General features: G+C 45.0%; 1 protein-coding gene across 10 annotated transcripts in view; it reads left to right on the top strand.

Annotated features, from left to right (window-relative positions):
- The first annotated feature begins 8,269 nt into the window (after positions 1-8,269).
- The window catches only part of LOC137885369 (receptor-type tyrosine-protein phosphatase delta-like), a 160,400-nt gene continuing 147,591 nt past the window's right edge, over positions 8,270-21,078 (top strand). For all 10 annotated transcript variants that reach the window (XM_068727595.1, XM_068727600.1, XM_068727601.1 and 7 more), the window contains exons 1-2: positions 8,270-8,375; positions 8,581-8,693. The gene's annotated coding sequence lies outside the window, so the exon portion shown is untranslated. The remainder of the gene's footprint in view (positions 8,376-8,580; positions 8,694-21,078) is intronic.

Below are 21,078 nucleotides of genomic sequence, written 5' to 3' on the forward strand. Positions count from 1 at the left end.
CCTCCTTCCCTCCTTCCCTCCTTCCCGCTCCGTGTAGGACTGTGTGATATGTAAATGCGCAGACAGCTGCTCCCGTTCTCCGAGTTCTTGATTCAGCGGTCGCCGTAATTAACGGCTCCGCGAACTGTGACTCATCCCAAACTAGGTGAGAGCAGCTCTCTGTCAGCCGGTGAGCGCGCTCTCTTTCTCTCTTTTTTTCCCCTCTCACCGTGGTCTCTTCTCACAAGTCATAAGGTATTTACTGAGACGTTCGCCCAGCCGCTTGCGCGCCTATCCTCCAGAACCAACCCTGAAACACTCCCATCTCTCAGCTAGCTGACTGGTTTGCGTTGTTAGCCCCTCTCCTGTCCGGGGCCTTTCCTCATTCGATTTCTGTCATCTTCCTCCTCCTCCTCCTCTCCTTTCTATTTTTCCTGCTACACCCTGCAGTAACTTCTCTGCTCTCTGGCCCCTCTCCTCCTCCACCGAGCCTACTTATCTCTTTAATGGGGATATCAATTAACACGGGAAACTGGGACCTCAAGGCCCCCTCGGAGAATGAATGCATAACATCTTAAGCCACAGAGACAGCTCTGCTCCCTCTCCCGTACTTTCTTCTCTCCCCTTCTATTTTTCTTCCATAGTAGTTGGCTTTCTGCAGAGAGGGGACTATTCATTTTCTCCGAAACCTCTTCCTGGGTTTGAGCCACTTGCTGTTTATGCAGCAGCAGAAAGTTTTATATGTCACAGGTTTTTTTTATGATTTGGCAGGGGGCTGGTGAGCCGCGTCCGGACACTTCTCCCGGTATGCTGCTTATGTATTCTCTGTTTTGACAACAAGGCAGGTGTGGAGATTTGGCTATGGTGATGGCCCTTGTGCCTGTAAAAAAAAGAAAGAACATGAAGCAGGCAGAATTACTTCTATGCTTCAAATCTAAAATGACCCAAGGGGCAATTTAACGAAAATGTATAGTTACATAAACGTGTAATCAGCAGCATAACTGTCATCATATTACTCTTCCTAGTAGCACAGAGAAGCTGGATGCTTTGTTCTTTTTGATTGGATGCCACATAAAGATAATAGCATCACCATTACAAGTGTAAGTCGAATACAGGTGCTTGCTGTCCACTGCAGCAAGCTCAACAAATAACGCAAATCTCTAAAAGCACTCGATTAGGAAACACAGTAGTCATCGAACTCCATCCTGTCGCTATAGTGAGATTTGCCTGAACCACCAACAGGTTTTCAACCATGTGCACAGGAAGTAACACACAGAGAGAGATGGAGAGGCTCGCAGCAAGCTCATGCCTCTCACCAAACAGACCGTTGATATGGGATGATTTTGTGAAACCTGTTCAATGCAACATTTTTTAATAATTATTCGCAATAACTATTTGAATAAGGATCCCTGCAAAGACACGGCAACCAAACTATAGGGTAACTTTATAATCAGTGTCTGGCGACTAAATTGTCTGAGGCTATGGGTGTCATGGACCCTGGCCAACGCGAGTTCAACGCGGAACACGACCATCCATCCCTCACACCTTTCACCATAAACGTCACACCGTATATTGCATTGGCACCAGACGCTGGTATTGGATATAAATCTCGTCCTGCAGAATCACCCGATACGAACGTCACACTCCTACAGGAAAGCTGGGCTGGGTGGTGTGAGAAATGCATTGCATGTCTACAGCAGACATTAAACTAATGGCAGTTAAATCTGATTTTTAAGAAAGTAATAGGACCTTCTTAAGGAACAGTGCTGATGTGACACAGAAGACCATATTAGTACCATATCATTTCTTGCCCGTAGTAACTTCCCCCAACTGTGGCAAACGGTAACATTTTGCTGGCTCTTTGCACAAAAGACTTAATACATCAGCAGGGGTTTGGGAGCACAGCTGCTCAAAGTCATTCACTCCTCTGCTAAATCAGTGGCTGCTTTGCTTTGACTTCAAGCGTTTCTGAACTGGCGGAATGGCTTGATTGTGTTTGCTGGAAAAAGCCACAACAAAGCACCAGGACACCCTGATCCACAACCAAACTTTACCTTCAGTGCCAACCCAACAAGTGCTTTGTGACAGGCCACTACCCCTTTTTTTTCCTTCTTTTTCCACAGCAGACATTATGACTTATCGTAGACGCACAGGTGGAACCAATAACATTAACGATGACTCTGTTTCTATTTGAGCGCTCCGGTAAGCCGACAGCGTGACAGCTCGCACAATACCTGGACCCTAAAAACCGAAGCAGCTGAATGGAATTCAGCCATTGTTCATTTGATTATTCGCACCTGTGCTTTTCCAACTAAATTAAATTGATTTCCCCAAAGTGCGAGTGTGGCTGAGCTAAAGAGCAGCATTTGAAAGGGAGAAGGAGCACTGGATCAGAGTACTTCAGTACCGAGGCAGACTTGGCTTTATAATTGTTTGACAGGTAAGCAACCTATGGTATGGAGTCCTGATATTGGGAAGTTAGTCAGTTTTGCAGTTTAGGGTTTTTGGTTCGATTCCTAAAATAAGGTCTGTGGTCGTGATTTAGGGGGGAAATATTGGCAAAAAATTAACTATAATATTCAGAACTATGTTTTCATTAGTTTATGATCACCTGAAACTAAGAATCGTTGGGTTTTTGTTACATCAGCATGAGCCTTTTCTGTCTACATAGACGGAGTCCGCCATGTTTCTACAGTACCCCAGAACGGACAAACCAAACACTGGCTCAAGCGGGAGCCTTTCCTGTTTTAACGTTAGCTGAACGCCACCGTAGTTCTCTGACACACTAGGAAAATGGAGGGTAGTTTGGAATTGTATTTAGCAGGAAGCAATCTGCAGCCTCACCACTAGATGCCACTAAATCCAACACGCTACTCCTTTAACAAAAGCTTTAGCTTGCACAATGCAACCTTTTGTTCCGTGATGTAAAATGTGTCAGTAAATACCGGCTTCTACGTATCTTTAAAAAAAGGCAGTTGCTAACAAGTGGCTAAATGGAACAACAGAACGCCATCAAGCCGACCGGTTCGCCTTCAGGCAACCTTGATGTTGTTAGATTTTTCTAGCCTAATATTAGCTTTTTTAATGCCGATTGCATTCGCGCTACAAAAATCATAAAAGTGGTCTTCATATGTGAAGATTATCTTGCTGAACAAAATGTGGAAGTATCATAAACGTTTGTTTGCTACAGAGCAGATTTTCTGCAGTAATCTAAAATCCTGTAGAATGAAAATCTCATTGGCTTTTTGTGGAGGGAACCAGTGTGATGCTAACTTCTGGGTTGGCCTACAAAAATACGTCATTCCTGCTCCACTCTACAACATTAGCCAAATAACATGAGCAGCTAATTTTGACGCTAAATAGCATATGCAAACATAGTCATTTACACTGTGACAATACAAACTTTAAGTATGATACGTTCACATTTATCGCACAGTCTGAGAGCTCTCTGTATCTCTACAGTACTAATATTTCTGTGCCACCACAATCCAAAAAATTGCACCTTTTTAATAATAGTGAATCTGTAGCAGTAGAGGCATGAGTAGTAGACACTGGGGTGAACAAACATGTTGTATAACTAACAGCGTATTTCACAGGAAAAAGCTTAGAGGCCACAATCTTCAAGATGTTACTGCCTCCCTCCATCATAAATATTTTCTGAAACCTCCAATCTCCAACTGGTGACTTGACCCTACGGTGTGAGGTTACATTAGGGTTCTATTTTCTGCTGCGTTGGAGCCTAAGGTCCTAAGGTCAACAGAGAAATGATTAAATCAATGTCTAAACTGTGACACAGTTGGAGGTGATGACCTGTAGTGGCAGAAGAGGATATAGAGTAATATTAATGGCATCATTGATAGTCCTGGTCATCTCAAAATACAAACTGTTAAATCCCAACCCAGCTTTTTTGGAGTAATGCGCTCGCAGTTTGCTTTACTTTCCTCAAACATTTAAACTAAAAAGAAAAGTGATTAATACTGTAAAAATGTATTCGCGCTCACTTGATCCTCGTGCAAACATGTCCTATCGATACAAGCGCTTTCAAACCCAGCACACGCAGCGAAAACGGTTTCAGCTTTGACTCATCCGACCACCGACGTGGTCAGAGGGTGTGCTTAAACCGCCGCCGCCTCCTCCGAACATAAAATTCAAAACTAATCAGAGCTGATCCCATTCGTATCCATTATGCCGTAAGCTGGATCGATAGTGACAAGGTCTGCAGCGCATCGCTCTGGGCCTGTCAGCAGGTGGAAGTCCTAATCTATAGGAAAATGGCCAGCCACCAGTGCAAGACGCATATAAATGAAACATGGATGTTTATCAAGCCGGATAGGATTTATTTAGATGCGTGTGCGACTAAGTGTTTGATGTTGCTTTTTGAACACAATGTGAGCCAGGGGTTTATCCGATGGGAGGGGTGCCCCCGTCTGTGTGTGTGTGTGTGTGTGTGTGTGTGTGTGTGTGTGTGTGTGTGTGTGTGTGTGTGTGTGTGTGTGCATGCCTGCGTGTGTTCGTGTGCATATGTGTTGTCTTTTTTTTCCCTGTTATGGCGTTTGAAATGCTTTTTTTTTTTTCTTATTTAAACCATGTTGCTTTGGTACCCCCTGAGCTTTCAAACCCCTGGGTGGTCGATATGGCCTAGTTTTTGAAATTTCCTGCTGCACACGAAGAGGCGCACACAAACAACTGGCACACACACACACACACACACACACACACACACACACACACACACACACACACACACACACACACACACACACACACACACACACACACACACACACACACAACGCACCGTCAGCCCGGCTCACACGGCAGACACAGACGTTGTAAGCGAATCGACAGAACACGTATGAAGGTGCTTTTGTTCTTTTCAATTTTCATGCCATCGGAGTGAGGAAAGCGTCTGAGGAGGGAAAAGGGAGGACGGACGAAGAAAAGGGAGTAGGTGAGGGGGAGGACATGGGAAGAAGGGGAAGAAGAAGGAGGAAGAGGAGGGGAAGACAGAGTATAATAATGTGTCACAGTATATGGCGCCAAGCCAAGACACACGCTGTGAATAATCTGTGGTGTTTTTTTTTTTTGCTGAGCCGGTTGTTGTAGCATTAAAAATATAATGCCAAGTATGTCCCGGTGTCTGGCTCGCCTTAATGATGACAGCCCAAGGGGGGATGGATAATTAAGACAAAAAGGATGAGGAGTTTGCCTGCATATAGTTTTAATACTTTCACAATGGGTCTTATCCAATGTTATTGCACATGACATCGATACGTTGAACAACTCAGGACTATTCCATCGCTTTGTCACGATTCTATGTTCTGTGTTCTGTTTGCGTTCCGTTCCATGTGATCTTGAGCCACATCGATCCATGAAAGGAAATGAGAAAAGAAAAGATGTTACAAGGTGCTCTGAGTGTACACACTCACATATGATGTGCATTAAACAAAGTGCCCATTCATGTAACCGTACTGTACATTGTCCATTAAAAAAAAAAAAAGATTCTACCAATATCCAAGGTCTGCAGCTGTTTTACAGGTACAGAAAAGCAGACCAGCCGAGCCTGCATAAAATTATATATACACAGACGAAGAAATTCCTCTTATTATTTCGGTGAATCTTGAAAGCGAAATACAGATGGACAGATGGATACAGATACAACCGCAGGTGCATAGCAATAAGATTCGTCATCTTGAAATCCAGGTTTAGGCCTAAATCTACGGAAGTGTTGAGTCCCGGAGTGTCTGAAATAAACCCGCTATGAAGGAAAGAACGTCTGAAACTTTAAATCCATAAAGTAAAAGGCTTCATAATGTACACTTCTGCCCTTCCCTATTACTTCTCTCTCTCGCTCCCTCCGCAAGGAGACACAAAAACGACGTGATTGATAGACCAATTATCCAACCGGCTGATTGATTCAAATACGGGGAATTATCTTTTGGTTGTTGCTGTTAGTAAACAGTTCCATATGGTTAACATTTGATCGCACATAAACACAAGAGAGTTGTATTCCGAGCGGCGCAAAGCAATGGATCGATATTCCAACAAAATTACAAATAAACCCACATGCATACACATGCAGTGCGGATGCACAAAGCTGACACACAAACACTTCATCCCACATGCTCTGTAAATAGAGAGCAGGATGTTGCAGACATTTGGGTGCATGAACAAACAAGAGAGGCTCCTAGAGAGAGAGAGAGATGGAGAGGATGAAGACGGAGAGCTCGGGGTAGGTGGACAGATGAAGTGGTGACTCAGGAATGAGATGTGAAAAGAAAAAGATCCAGCACTTGGAATTATTCCTACTCCCCCTAGCTCCTCTCTCTCTCGTTCTCTCCGACGGACAGCAAAAGTGGCATGAGACGGACACGGATCTCACCCTGACCTCTGCCCCCTCTCCCTACTCGCCCCATCCATCTTCTCTCCTCCCTGCTCCCGTCCCGTCTCTTTCCTTCTCTCTTTTTTTTTTGCCCTCACGCGAGGAGACCGTCCAGAAGCCTGCCACTCTCGCTTTTGTGAGCAGCAGCAGCCCCATCAAGTCGTCGAGATTGCAGCTAATGAAAGAGAGGATATTCAGGAGATGGGACACAAACCGTCTGCCTGCAGAAGTTTCTTTTTTACATGAAAGAATGAAAAAATAATAACTGGCGAAATGAAATACCACTGTGGTTGGCACCGTTGGCTCACACCAAAAAAAGGATTGCTTTAAAAATAAAATATTAGACTTACATGTTTTCTTTAGTAGCGTTTAACTCCTGCTATCAATGTGAAATAAAGAAAGTGTCACCTTTGTGATTTGGATATATATATGTATGTATGTATGTATATATATATATATATATATATATATATATATGCATTTTACATGGAAATTGTGTAGCAGAGTAGGTAAGATGTTGACGCATCTTGTCTCATTGTCAATTTAATTAGTAGATGATTGGCCTTAACAATAGCCGCGCTCATTAAATATATGGCATTTGTTGTGTGAAATGGTACTTCTGCTCTTTCTTCTGTACAGGTTAAGGCTTTATTTTATTAAAGTTTATTAATTTCCAATATATTTCTTTCTGGGGGTTTTTCAGACCAGGTGGCCCAGTACTGCTTTAAAAAGGAAACCCTGCTCTAGGCGTGAGTGTATGGAAGTGTTAAATAATTTTCGCTGATTCATGAATTCATTTTCGTTTGTCGTGGTGCATTCGTCAAAATCTGGAAGGATTAGTGGTTTTCACCAAATGAATGTTTGGATGATAAACACCGCTGCTGGTGCTACAAGTCTCTGGAGCGGTGCCTCCGCTGCCTGAGGTACTGTGAGTCTGGCTGTGAGCCAAAAAGTCCAGGGTCATCTCTTGAAAGCATCTTTGAGGAGCATGAAGGTAGGTGAAGTTTGAAGTTATCACCCTCTCTCTCAACGCTGACGTAGCCTAAGCAAGTAGCTGACGACATTTGCAGGACAGGTTATACGATATTATCTCCACCATGGGGATTGTGCGATGGGTCACGTGTGTGTGTGTGTGTGTGTGTGTGTGTGTGTGTGTGTGTGTGTGTGTGTGTGCGCGCTTCCTTGAGTGAGTGTGCACCTTTGTGTCTGTCCACGGCTAAGCTCCAATTCTGCTGCAGAAAAAATGCATAATATTTTTTGAGCGGCCAGTTATGGCTGCATGCTCAAGGACCTCTAGTGGTTGCGTTGAATCATACTTTCTCTAAAACACCTTTTACTGCCTGTTTTATATACTGCCTGCTGACTCCTCACTCACTAGTCCTGACTGCCCCGATCAGTAGGGTCTGCTAGTGATAACACAGCTGGGGCCCAAAGACACAGGGGGATAAAAAAAAACTTTATTGTTTTGGATGATGTGTTTGCCTAACCGCTAACAGAACTGCCAGAACTCCACTGTCTTTTCTCGTGGCCATTAGCCCCAGGGCATGTTGACTGTTACCAGCATACAACACAACAGGCTGTACTGTATTGTATTGTAGCTCTAAACATGCACCTCAGATGCCTTTGAGCTCCTCCGGAAAACTTAACATTATTTATCAAGACGTTTTGCTGAGTTCACGTCGTATATTTTTTGCATGGGCCCTTTGTGTTTCACATCTTGACCCAGTTGAATAACTTTTAAGTGGCGGATTGTTTAATTCAATTCTCTGAATCGGTCTCTCACTACTGCACATCTGATCTCTCTCTCTCTCTCTCTCTCTCTCTCTCTCTCTCTCTCTCTCTCTCTCCCTCTCCCTCTCCCTCCCTCCCTCTCCCTCTCCTCCGGAGCTTATCTCGGTGCGCATCGTCAGCATCAGTTTGAAGTCAAATCTGACAGCCGCTGCCTTTGCCCGGTCCCTTTTTTTTCACCCCGCCTCGTTCACTCTCCGGTGGTCATCCCGGCCCGTTTTAAGAGGTACAGTCCCGGATTAGTGGGCTAAACGCGTGTAATTATTGATCGCACTTTCTTTTTGGGGTGGATGGGATGGGCGGTTGTGGTGAGGGCGGGGGGGTGGAAGCTTGACCTCGATTGCCGCCCAGGATGTGAGAGAGTCCATAAGCTGCCGTGCTTTCTCTCAATGTGGTCTTACCTTTTTTCTTTTTTTTTTCTCTCTTCGCAGTTCGGTCGGGACCGTGGGAGCGCGTCCGATCGCCGTCTTCAACTTGGGGCGAAGAAAGACACAGGAAACTCCTCGGGATTCTCCGTACACCGAGCTCTGATTCGGATATTCTGGTGAGCACACTTTGGCACAACATTGTTGCTTGATTTTTATTTATTTATTATTTATTTATTTATTAATAATTTCATTCCGGCAAAACATGTTGAAAGTCCTTGCTCGAATTGCTCTTGGTGATTTTGAAAGGAGCGTGTCTGAATTGATCCGAGCGCTTTACAACATAATAATAATAAAATGATCACAGTAAAACACTTCAAGGAAGCGTACTCGTTAAATTGTTTGCTCGTGCCACAAGCTGCAAATAAAAAGAAAGAAAAGGAAGACAGCGTGGTTCGCTCATCTCTTTCAAAACGCTTACCCCATGGCGGAGAAGTTCGCTCGCTTATTATGCACGGGAATTAAACGTTGGCCATTTGTGTCAATTACCAGTCGGTATTCCTTTCACGGAGGGCGATGGGAGTAAAACACAGCCGGCCGGGGGGGGGGGGGGGGGGGGGGGGGGGGGGTGTAGGAGTGAGGAGTGTGAGAAGAAAGAAACATTTGAGGGATCCCTCAGGGAAGTGCGGCTCCCCTTCTTTTATGAGAGGGGTTTTATTACTCCTTTTTATTTCTCCACAATGATGACATTGTCTGATATTGTTCTAAAGCCTCTACTTGATATGCTATTAGGCTGTATTGTCAGTGCCATCACTCCCCATCACATACAGTGACATCCTCCAGTGCTGCTGGCAGAAATCTATGGGGCCATTTGCTGCTTTTTTATTGTCCTGTTTATCAATTAAGCGTGTCTATAATGGAGATATCACACTTCCTCCAACATAAAACATTACTCTCCCACACACCATCCGCTAGCATCTCACCTCCCACATAGCCACACTTGCTGTCCGCGGCCGATTATCTGGTTATGTGCCACCATTTGCACTAATAGAGAGGCCCCTACTTAATGTAATGACAGCTCGATCTGTCAGCCCGTGTGCAACAGAGGGGGCCCGCTCAAAGGCTCATGAGCGGGTGTCATCGAGGGCAGATTGAGGGGACTCAAAGACGCGGCGGACATGACAAAGTGCCTGGGAGAGGAGCGCCCGAGTAGTTTGCTGATGTGTTTTATTGTCCGTGTACAGTGTGGGGGGCCCTCGTTGTGGAGCATGTACCCAGGAATGTTTGTGTGTGTCCTGGTCTGTGTGTGTGTGTGTGTGTGACATCTCTGCTCAGTCATGTGTATGCAAGGAAAGTATAAGTGAGCAAAAAGAAAAGAGGGACAGACAGAGGGAGGGTGGGAGAGAGAGAGAGAGAGATTATGCTAACTCAAAGTATTGGAGGAAGAGGAAAACCCATGTAAGCAGTTTTTCTTTTAGCTTATATATTTATATATTTAGCTGTCAGGGCCCTCACACGGCGGGTTCTTCTGGCTTTGACATGCTTGTCACCGTAGCGCGAGATTTATATGAAAGAAGGCCACTGCTTATTTCAGCTAAGCTACTGCGACTGTGAGACAAACAAGGGGAGGCTAAGAGGATTGACCGAACAAGACCACCGTCTTAAACGCTAACGAGGCCAGCTTATTACTCAGGTAACAGGAGGGGAAATTTGCGGGGACAGCAGTTTAGGGTCCACCGTACTGCATCCCTGCCCACTGGCCTAAAAGGCGATGGGTGAGAGCGCAGGAGGAAATGATGCGGAGATGTGGATACATAATAATAATAATCAGAGTGTATCTCATGTCGTTGGTTACATTTAAGTTGAAAAATAGTAACGCATCAAAGCTAATTTATTTCATTCAGCGAGCGCCCCATGTCCACCCTTCCTCAATTTTACCGCCTTTCTTTCTTGTCTGGGATTCACACAGATGTTTCAGCAGAGATATTGACCCTAATTGTAGACATGGCCAGGCAATCATGCAATGAACCAATCGTTTAGCCTCGGCCAACCGCATCAGTAATTTGTATCGGGTGAAAATGAGATGATGTATTCTCAACTGATGTATATGACAGGGTGTCGCTGATGGCAGTCAAGATGATGGTGATGATAGTGTTGCTCTGGCTCACAGTTAGTACTTACACCTACGAAAAGTAATTCTCTATAATTCATATATGACCCACGTAATCGGGAGCCAAGATGCGCAGGGCGGCCTCTGAGGAAGTCAGGTGACGTAGTACAAAGTGCTACAAAGACTGCGGCGGACAACTTATTTTACCTTACTTTTGTTACAAAACTTAAAGTAACTTTTCGTAAGATATCATACGAACCGTTGCACAAGGATACATCAGTGTTGTAGTCAAGATCACCTAAACTGAGACCAAGTCATGACCACAGCCGGAGTGTATCAAAGACAAGACACAGACTTTGAGGGGTTAGACCGAGTTTAAGAGCAAGGCTGGACCAAGACCAAAACTTTGAGGGGTTGAGACAGAGTTAAGACCAAGACCAGAGTGTATCGAATCCGAGACAAGACCAAAACTTTGAGATTTGTGACCAAGTCAAGACCAAGGCAGGGCAAGATCGAGTCGAGACCAAGACCAGACCAGGGCGAGTTCGACACTGCACTACACACTTCTGATTAAATGTGGAACATGCAAACCATAGTCACTCCTCAAATTGGTCTGAAAAATTCTACATTCCCATAAAAACAACAGCAGAAAACAAATGAAGATTCCTCTTCATTCACCTCTTTAATTGCCTTATGTACTGTATGTGTATGAGTGTACCATGATAAATGTCTCAAAAGTTGTTGCAAAAGTGAGCCTTATCTCTGGGATTTATTTATTTGTTTTCTATGAGCAGTCACAGTAATGATGTTAACAAATAATAAGGCAATTTAATGAAATCGCGCAGTTGTGGTCTGAGTACTATTTATCAGAGACCGAGACAAGGTCAGGTAAATATGTAGTCAATTATGAGAGGAGACAGAGACCTAAAAAAAAAAGTGGTCTTGAGACAGGTCTCGAGTACTGCAACACCGGGATGCGTTGCCTCATGATACCGATCATCTGATCATGACTTAAACTGACAATAAAGTAGGAATCTAGGTGCATTACATCATGGTGACAACGCTGGTACAGTGCTGCAGTCTGGAGCAGGGTGCTACATCTTACACCAGAAGAAGATCAAAAGGACTTGATTTCCCAGAATGCTCCTCACTCTTAAGAGCTGTGTGACTTCTATTGGAACAGAGGCGAGCACCGGGCTAAGGGGGCTCTCGCAAGAAGCAGACAAATCCGAGCGTGTTTTGACAGCATGAAAGAGCGGATCTACTTGTATCTGGTGTTGCTGTTGAGATGGTGGGCTGGCAGCATCATCGCAGCCTTAAGAACATGACAGTCCGTGCAAAATGATAGCGGCATTCAAAGCCAATCCTGATTTCTCCTTGTGACAGATTGTGTGTGTGTGTGTGTGTGTGTGTGTGTGTGTGTGTGTTGTCTTCTTTCATTCTTTCTTGTTTTCATTTTTGTCTTTTGTTCTCTCTCTCTGACACTCACACACTAAATCACACTTAACGGCTTTACATGTACACTTAAAGCACTCCCATTTTTAACATGGGTCATGACAAACAAAGCGTCCTCAAAAGTACCAAAAAAAACGCGTGGATGCAGGCCCCGCGGCCGCAGTCGCCTACACTCAGGTGCAACCTCATAGTGTGTCGGACCCGTCCGCCCATTCTGTCATACTGTACACGGCCTTGGGCTTATAAATATCTGAGCACAGACACACACACACACACACACACACACAGTTTTAAGCAGGGACAGCCCTGGTGTGCTGGCGCCAAACCAAAGAGCCGGTGATAACGAGGTTGAAGTTAGTTAGGATTTTTAGCTGCGCCTCAACCTCCTAACACCCTTTTCTAAATCTGATTCATCCCAAAAATGAGATGTTTTTCCAAGAGAGGGAGATGAAAACATTCTCTCTCTCTTTTCCCTTTCTCTCTCCCTCCCTTCTTTTCTTGCCAAATACAGTTGAGCCCCCCCCCTCCCCCCACAAACACACACACACACACACACACACACACACACACACACACACACTTTCTATTACTCTCACACACTATCTGTTTCACACCCCGCTTCCTCCCTCCCGGTTCTCTCACATCTCTCTCTTCTCTCCTCCCCTGGCACCTCGATGTGTTTCTCTTTAATTGAGATGCATTTCAATGTGGTGCAAATTAGCTTTTCTACAGCTCCAGTCTAAACTTGCAACCTGTGTGTGTGTGTGTGTGTGTGTGTGTGTGTGTGTGTGTGTGTGTGTGTGTGTGTGTGTGTGTGTGAGACCATGCATATATGTGCGCACTTGCAATCTATACGTGTGTGTGTGTGTGTGTGTGTGTGTGTGTGTGTGTGTGTGTGTGTGTGTGTGTGTGTGTGTGTGTGTGTGTGTGTGTGTGAAAAGAATTCCCTCTGTAGACAGTGAAGGCGCTACCTTCCTGTTTCGGCTTCTCCAACGCATCTTCTGATGCCTCCTCCTCCCTCCCACAAAAACGTACACTTTTAGAACAGCATTAACAACATTCACTGGTTTGTTGGACTCCTTTTAGATTGTGTCTCTTGGCTGGAGGAGCCCCCCACCCCTCTGAATTCAGATCTGTGCCTCAGAGAGATGACAGGGCATGGCAGCTCATTAGGGAGCGGGCCGGGAATCAGGAGGGTCAGATTTTTTTCTTTTTGAAAGACGTGTTTCAGTTATGCAATGCTTGTCTTCCTCAGCTGATCTGATGCTGTTGGTGTTTTGCTAAAAGGAAAAAGGCTGCCTGGTGATATTCCGTGCACTGTGCAGGAGGGCACAAGTGCGGTTGAGGCGGGGGGGTGGGGGTGTATTAAAAATCATGTTTTTTTGAGGAACAAGCAAAGCATTGCCAATGAATGGGTTGGAGTGAGTTTCCTCCTCTCTTGAGAAACTTGAAAATGATCTACAAATTGGATTTCTAGTTTCCAACATTTCTGCTATTCAACTTCAGTTTAGGATTTCTTACTGTCCGTCCGTCAGGTCTTTTGTCATGAACGTGATATCTCGCCTGCAGGGAATCTTCTAAAATTTGGTGCAAACGTCCATCAGGACTCAAGAATGAACTGATTTGAATTTAATGGTCAAGGGCCACTGTGACCTGATCTCTGACCCATTCTCATGAACTCGATATCTCAGGAACACCTGGAGTGAATTTCTTCATATTTGGCTGGTTGGACTGATCAGAATTTAGTGGTCAATGGCCATAACTCAAGAACTCAAGCTAATTTCAACAATTTCTCACAAATGTCCAGTTGGATAAAATGCGATGACATTTTGGATGTAAACTGCAATATGACATGGTTGGCAGAGGCATACAACAGCGGCACTCAAAGAGGCAATTCTAGTTTGATTGCGGAATTTCTGGCTTGTTTTAATAGTTTTTTGAGAAAAACTCATCAAAGAGAAACGATCTGTGATGATTATTCTTTGGTTGAACAGCTAGCATGCGCAACTGGTGAGATGCACGGCTGCAAATAGACATAGCTTCATGCCAAAGAGTTGGCAAAGAACCGCTGAATTAGAGGGATCGGCATGCAGCCTCAATAGAAGCTTTCACAGGGGTAAATAAAAGTTTGAAAATGGGAAATGATCTCTCCTACAGGCAGATACCGCCACTTCAGTGGACACAAATGAGTGTCTATCTAGAAGGTACAAACATCTGAGTATCTTGAAGCAGGTTTTTTGTGGGTGGTCTCTGGTGTGCGTATATGCTATACATGTACGCGTGCGATGTAGCGAGCGGAGTCGTTAGGGAGAGTGATGCTGACAGTGGGGTGACCTTGGGGCTCCCAGTCTTCCTCCTGTCGATGAAGTGGATGACTTAGTGCCTCCCTCCCCGCCCATGATGGCTCATTTATTATCATTAGGCACACAGTCAAAACGACGCCGCTCGGGCCCCTCGAAAAACAGAGCGGGCGTGCACTTCGAGTGTGAGTGAGAGACAGAGCAAAGGAAAGGGGATGTCTTATATCTCTCTTGCGCGCCAGAGCAAACGTGTCCGTCAGCCTCACTGGTGCGCCTGCCTTTGCGCTAGCTCCTGAACGCGCGTTCCTCCGTATCTCGACGCATGAAACATGAATAACGGTTTCGTGCCACAGCCCTAACCTCGCGCCACCTCAGCCAGCCAGCGAACAGCGTCAGTGGTATATGAGTGCATCAGGGCTGCCTCTGTGCTATCGTTTCTCAGCGTGATGGATGGAGACTTCTGCGGGGCCAGTCAATACCCAATCTGAGCCCCACTGTCCTGATTTAAGATACAGCAGCACCCAGGTGACACACTCGGAGAGCACGCCACTTTAATCACTCCGAGCGTCAACCCCTCCGCGCTGCCAAGATTGGTGTGTGTGTGGGTGGGGCGGTGTGTGTGCGTGCGCGTGGGTTTGTGTGTGTTTGTATTAGTATCTCACTCAGTCAAGCACTGCTGTAATCACACAGCGATCGGCAAGTGCCTGCACTTCTTACAGAGTTAACATTTCTTTAGGATTTAAAGGGAGTATCATAAATAACGGTCGCGTGGAGGGGCTAGAGGTGTAGCTTGAGCCGTAACATAAAACATACGTGAAGAGTTATCTAAAAGGGGGCTGGAATTTGTATGGTGCCTTGTGTAAACTCAATAGTTCTCATTTTTATATGTTTTTATATTGCTTGGCCAAATGGAGGAAATGTCATTTCTGCCTGTTTTTTTTTTTTTTTAATCCAATCTACGAAGAGAGGAGGAGAGAGAAGAATTTTCCTTAACATTAATCAGTTGTCTAAACAAACCCATAAAAACATAATTTATTTGTATCTGAGTGTAATTTTTTTTTATCAAACATGGCTGCATTCAGATACGCCAAAATCTAACGAGCAAAATATGTCAAATTCATACAAATTGTACCCATATGCGAGGATGGAGAATGTTTTCGCGAGGGGGAAAAAAAAGGTGGGCAACTTTGAAATTCCGGCATCCTCAATGTGTACAATCTCGCTGTTTACGAGGGCATCATGCGGGGCGAGAGCGCTCCGACGCGTGCGGTAATCAAAGGGGAAGATTGTGTTTGTGTGAGTGAGCGGCTGGATATCACTACTTTATCGGAGAGTAATCTGTTGGCGCCGGTTCAAATTGTTCCCTCTATGACATGTCATCATTCACATACATGCACACGACGCACACTTCCTCGTGTACACGAACACACACACACACACACACACTCTCCCCTCCACTTTGGCTGTTAGTCTAATTTATGAGGTGCCGTTAATTTGGCCTAAACGCTCGTTGTGAGACCTCCCTCCTCTCTCATCCCTTCGTCCCCGCATCCCCTCCTTCTCATCTTCCCTCTCATCAGTCACTCGGCAGAGTAAATCAGAGGGGTGGTATTGCACAGCAGGCAATACATAGACTGGACACCTTGACTAATATACCGCTGTCCTTCTCCCTCCCTCGCTCTCTCCCTGTCTATCTAAGTCTCTCCCTCTCTCGCCCGCCTGGCTAAATCAAATTTGGCTCACCATCACCATCCACACTTCCTTCTCTTCTCTTGTGCCTGCTTTCCTGTGCGCTTTCTCTTTCCACTCTTCTGCCCCCCCACACCCCCCCCCCCCCCCCCCCCACACCCCCAGCCAACCCACTGTCTCCACACTTCTGTCCTCTGCCTCTCTTCCTCTACTCTCCTTCATCACTCCCTTACCTTGCCTTGCTCCTCCTCGCCTCCTCCCCCATTCTTCTGTTCTCATGTTAGGTGTAAATTTAGAACAAAAAGCATGAGGGGATGCTGTGTGTGTGTGTGTGTGTGTGTGTGTGTGTGTGTGTGTGTGTGTGTGTGTGTGTGTGTGTGTGTGTGTGTGTGTGTGTGTGTGTGTGTGTGTGTGTGCGTGCGTGCGTGCGTGCGTGCGTGCGTGCGTGCGCGTGAGAGAAAGAGAAACTCTACATGAAAGCTTCTCAGAGTCCCCATACAGCGCTCAGATGGGGCTGATTAAAAACCTAAAGCCTTGGTTTTCATCCACTTTTAGGATTCACATGAAATCAGATACACACACTTATGTACACACATGCGTTCACACAGAAGCCCCCCCCCCCCCCCCGATTATTATCTTCCTCTTGTTTCTCTCTATGGCTCCCTATATCTGTTGTTCTCTATTTTTTTCCCTCTCTCTATGTGTCTCTAAAGGTGATAGGCTATTTTCACAGCAGCCATCTTGACATGTCATTGCAGGGTAAACCCAGTTGTTTAGTGTGTCACAGTCATTCCAATGAGCCAGCATGCACAACACTAGGACCCCTGACCCACCAAGGCGGCAAAGTCCGGTTCTGAAAAGCGAAGCCACTGCTGAAGTGTCTTAAACCTGCATTCTTTCTAACGACGACTCCTCTGGTTTCAAAAAGAAGTCTGATTGTATAGAAGTCTATGAGAAAATTACCCTATTTCTCACTTCATTCCTCATTGAAAATATGAGTTTATGGCATAGACTGTATATAAGAAGTGGACGTAGTCATTGTGACGTCACCCATTGGTTTGTGTACTGCTGTTTTGAAGCCTCGAGTTTGGCGGATTGGCTGTCGCCATCTTGGCTTTTTGCAACTGGTGAACGGAAGTTAGTTACCGTATTTGGAATGCGGATGAGTAGTAATCACAGTAAGCCCTCCCTAAAACATACTATGATTTATGGTCTATTTTACTCTTTATTAAACCATAATTTACAAAATGAGCATCATGCTGTATTGAAGAAGACTTGAAACTAGAGATTGAGACCATAAACTCATGTTTACAATGTTTACTAAGGTCATAAATCAAGTGAGAAGTAGAGTCATTTTCTCATAGACTTCTATACAATCAGACTTCTTTTTGCAACATTTATTATACCCAACTTTCTTGCACTAGAAGTGAACTCTGCTATTCAAAAAAGCGCAACTGACCAGGCCCCACTGGTCAGTAGAGAGAATGCAAGTTTAACACACTTCCACATTGGCTTCACTCTTAAGAACCGGAGGTTGCCGCCTGGTTTATAGTCTTAATTGCTAGTTTCAAGTCTTCTTCAATACAAACATGATGTTCATTTTGTAAATTATGGTATACTATTTAGAGTCAGTCGGTCAAAAAATGGCTTATTCAGCGTTCATTCTGGTTGCAAAAAAACAAGATGGCAAAATCCAAAAAACAAAAGGTAACGTCATGGTGACTACTTCCACTTCTTACATACAGTCTCTGGACCCGCCTACATGGGGCAGGGATATAATTCATGTTATTAATTACACCTGTGTTTACCCTGCAATGTCAAAATGGCTGCTGCGAAAAGGAAGCAGTCTTCCCGACATACATTAGAAGCAAAGACAAAGATCTTGAACACCTGAGACTCCCTCATCGCTTTACGCCACATTGTTCTCTCTAATTCCACACACGGCACACATACGCTTGGGAGTAACGCCGCGCTGCTCTCGACTGCCCAGCACACCTATACATCACTGTCCATCTCTCCACCTCTTGCCTCTTGTCTCTCGCTGTCTCTTCTCCACCCGTCAGCCCGCTCTAAATCGCTATGGGTTTCTTGTCTATTTGTCTTTTTCTCCTTTCCCTTCTTTTTCCTCATCTTTCACGGCGTCGCTCTCCCATGCAAACCCACTTACTGCTCCCCCCCACCCCACCTCTCTCTGTCCCTTCTCTTCTCTCCTCTTCAAATTCCCATTCCACAAAGGGCTTAGCTCCCTCTCAATAAATGTAACAACATCTAGCCTCCTGTTCTCAGCCACACACCCTCCCCTCCCTCCCTCACCACCCCCCTCTTTCTCTGTCACTTCTCCCTCTCTCAGCGGGCCTCCTACCAGTGCACACTTACAGTCAGTAGATAAAGCATGTTACCTCTGCCTCATCCCTCTGGGTATTATGTAAAGCCACCAGGGTCATCATTAGGCACCTTAAACAATGCCACATTCTATATAAAGATCACTTTAGAGCAAAGGCTTGGCTTGATTAGAGTGAAATAGATTTTAAGGGTGATACCCACTTTAAAAGTAAACAGCCGGTATTAGTTTACTTATTATTGTTTACTCAACAAGGACAATGCAAAATACAATTTTTGCAGCAGACATACTTTAATGTTGTAATAGATTTAACAGTTGTAATGAATTGAAAAATTTCACCTCAAAACAAACACAGTAAGAGGCTCTGGTTGACCTTGAGACAGCGTTAGATGATGTCTCAGACTGCTGCAAAGATTGTGAAATAATAAACATTAATCGCGATTGAAAAATCCTTTGGAATTTGACTGTGAATGCAAAATGTCCCGAGAGTTATTCTGAATGGAAAACTGCTGTGAAATTAAGTCGTAAATACATGACTGTTGTTCATTTTAAACTTAAATTAAGAAAAGTGGGGCTGCAACAATCAGTCAACAAATTGACCAAAAATTAACCTGCAACTGTTTTGATAATCGATAAATGATTTTGAATTTTCTTTTTTATTTCTAAATGTTTTTCCATGTGTAACGGTATATTATTGAGAATTACACATTTCAGAGAGAAAACTACTCATTGATTAATTGAGGAAATAATTGACAGATTAATTGATAATCAAAGTGTTTGTTGGTTGCCACTCTAAGGAACAAGAATAGAACAGAATAGTTGTGGAGGCTTTATACTGTATACTGAATAGGGAAGGTAAATAGTTTGTTTCAGTGGAAGCTCTTTACCTGCTATGCATATTGCATGCTTGTTCTTACAACTGACTTGTGAAATAAATAAATTCAGGTCATGTTCTTCGGGATTGGCAGCATAAATCAGGACTTATCAGCTTCTGACAATACTGGCAGTCAGATAAGTGCAGAACTATGGATGTTTTTTTCTTCCAACTTGATTTTTGGTTGATTGCAGAACACATCCATTACTTCGCCGGCGAAAAATGTGCTAATATGTGGATTTACACATGCAAACAGCACATCCTTTATTTTCCCAACTCAACCTGGGGGCGCGACACTTTCGACTTAAATAGTAATCCAATCCAATGACGGGGCGTGGAACTCGCAAATCAAGCACGAATCGGGTGCATTTTCTGGTGCGAATCCATTATGTGGCTGTATCCCTGCGAGATCTCTGGGACGCGGGCCAAGTGTCTCTGGCTGAGCCATCTCCATTCGCTATGTGTCTGTTCAGTCAGTCGCACAGAAGACAGATAGAACCACCGGTGTGCTTGCCCCTCCAGTCGCACCAATGTAATCAGACCTCAGCAGCCATAAACCAACCAGGCTATGGACACTCTGCCCGGCCCGCTGTCACACACACACACACACACACACACACACACACACACACACACACACACACTCCCAAGTACACAGATCCAGACAAATGCACGCTAGTGCAAACACGAGCACGAGGATGGATTTGCGCGCGCATGCTGCAATCACGCGAATGTAAAAGTTAGTACTGTTACGACGGCTCACACAAAGTCATCCGCTGTATATGCACGCACGCGTCCCGGAGTGGTGGTCCTCTACGAGTTTAGGCTCTCTGCCGGACATGTCCCCGCTCTGCGAGGACAGGAAGGATGTATTCCTGCCCCCTGGGGGGGGGGGGGGGAGATCTTCATCATGTTGCTCATCCCGCCACCATAATGTGTGTGTATGTACGGCTGGAATACCGTCTACTGTTTGAGTTATGTGAAAGCTTGAGTCTTTATCTCCCCCTTCCCTCACAGTCTCCTTCCATCACTCTTTCAGCACCTCCATCAGTGTCTGTTTTCACCCCTCGCCACCGCCCTCGCCTCTCGGACCATTTTGTGTCCATTTGTCTTTTCGCTATCTCGTATCTTTTGTTCTACCCCCCACCAACAAACTAGCACTCAGCAACCCCCCAACCCCTCCTTCTTTCCTCACTCTCTCTCTCTCTTTTTCTCTATCACCAGCTTTGCGGCGTGAACGATGGTAGATGACTGTGCTTTAGGAGATTTACTGCTGGATCCTGCCTCTGTCAGGTGTCGAAAAAGAGACGAAAAGGGAAGCGATGGAAGGTGGGGGAGAGAGAGGGAGAGGCAGATGGAAGCAGTACACAGGGAGGTGAAGGAGGGAGGGAAGGAAATGGAATCGGAGGACGAGTGTAGAGAAAGGGGTGAGAACGAGAAGATTGCGCGGGGGAGGAGGGGGAACGTAGAATGAGTTAGAGGCAAGAAAAATGTGAATAGAGTGTAGAATGGAAAGAGAGGCTACACTATGTTTTTTAAAACACTCTCTGAATGTAGTTTGGCAGAATTGCTCCGTGCTGTGATTTTACCAAGGCTCCCTTCTCTCTTCTTACGTTCCCTCTTTTTTTCTCAGTTTCTCACACATAAACACACTCACAAACTCGCACAGTTACGGACCCAAACAAACGAATCCGTGCTGTCAGCTCCAAGTGAAACTCCCATTCACGCTGACAAGAAACCAATTTGCGCTCCTCAGTAAATGCCAAGGTTTCGATAATCCCACACCGCTGTTGAG

Source organism: Cebidichthys violaceus, unplaced genomic scaffold (genome assembly GCF_023349555.1).
Source record: "Cebidichthys violaceus isolate CVI_PGR_0920_01 unplaced genomic scaffold, fCebVio1.0.p SCAF_4, whole genome shotgun sequence".
Lineage (NCBI taxonomy): Eukaryota > Metazoa > Chordata > Actinopteri > Perciformes > Stichaeidae > Cebidichthys > Cebidichthys violaceus.